Raw genomic sequence first — 1,132 nt, forward strand, 5'->3', positions numbered from 1 at the left:
CCCAGTTAGACTTGTTCACTTTTCGATTTCTAGGAAGCATACCAAAAAAGGCTTTACTAAGGCTTAACGAATCAATATTACTTATGTTATTCATTCTTTCATGTAGAGACACCTTACTTAACCCAATATACTCAGAAAGAATTACGAATATAAAAATATTGAGTTTAGTATGTCTTGCTAATATAATTTTTTAATGAATGCTCTTATCTTATTATAGGCTTTAAGTATAATTTGTTAAAACCTTGGAGCTGTAAATTTGACTCATTCAATTTAAGGAAAATGTCTGCCATTAAGAAAAATTAGTAAAACCAGTGTATTATCAAATTAATCAGCCAATCGGAATTTTTTTTTTTTTTTTAAACTCCTACAGCACCTGGTCTTCCTAGATGGTCTCCCATCCAAGTACTAACCAGGCCCGACCCTGCTTAGCTTCTGAGATCAGACGAGATTGGGCACGTTCCGAGTAGCATGGCCGTAGACCAGACTTCTTTTTTTAATATCAATAAATATGTTGTGTTTCCCTACAGCAAACATATCTCATCTGAATTGAATGACTAGACAAGGCAGAGAGTCTTGCCCTGAGTTTGCATCTGGACAATATAAGGTGCCACTATTCTCGGTATTTCCTACTGAACTTCTTTTTGCTTTGCTCTCAGAGGATTCTGTCTCTGAAGTAACACATTCTTTCACAGCAATCTGGAGATGGAAGAAAAAATAAAGCCTGTCATTATTATTTGGTCCCATACTACCATACATCTATATTGGAACATTTCAACGTGTGCCATATTACCCTGCTTTCAAATGCGATTCTTCAAACTTAATAAAAATATGTATAAGACTGGGAAAGACACAAAGCATACCATAGGTGTCCTGTTTAAAGAGATGAATTTTTTATATCCTGGGTTGGTTTAAAATATAAGATTCAGGATGGGTGAGAGATATATTTTTCTTTATAAAGGGAAGGGTAATTGTGAAATGGGCGGTGGGAAAGGCATAATAGGATACCCCGAAGTGCATCCTTAGATCTATTTTAGGCAAAATTACATATAGAAGTCAAGGATTCCCTTGAACTGATCCCCTCAAACTGTTCATGCCTGCATACCCCTTGAAACGCCAGTTTAAAAATCACTAT

At 35.6% G+C, this 1,132-nt stretch overlaps 1 pseudogene; it reads right to left on the minus strand.

Moving 5' to 3' along the window:
• Positions 1 to 361: 361 nt before the first annotated feature.
• On the minus strand, positions 362 to 480 carry LOC111730336 (annotated as a pseudogene).
• Between the last annotated feature and the right edge of the window lie 652 nt (positions 481 to 1,132).

This window comes from Pteropus vampyrus, unplaced genomic scaffold, assembly GCF_000151845.1.
Source record: "Pteropus vampyrus isolate Shadow unplaced genomic scaffold, Pvam_2.0 Scaffold307, whole genome shotgun sequence".
Taxonomy (NCBI): Eukaryota; Metazoa; Chordata; class Mammalia; order Chiroptera; family Pteropodidae; genus Pteropus; species Pteropus vampyrus.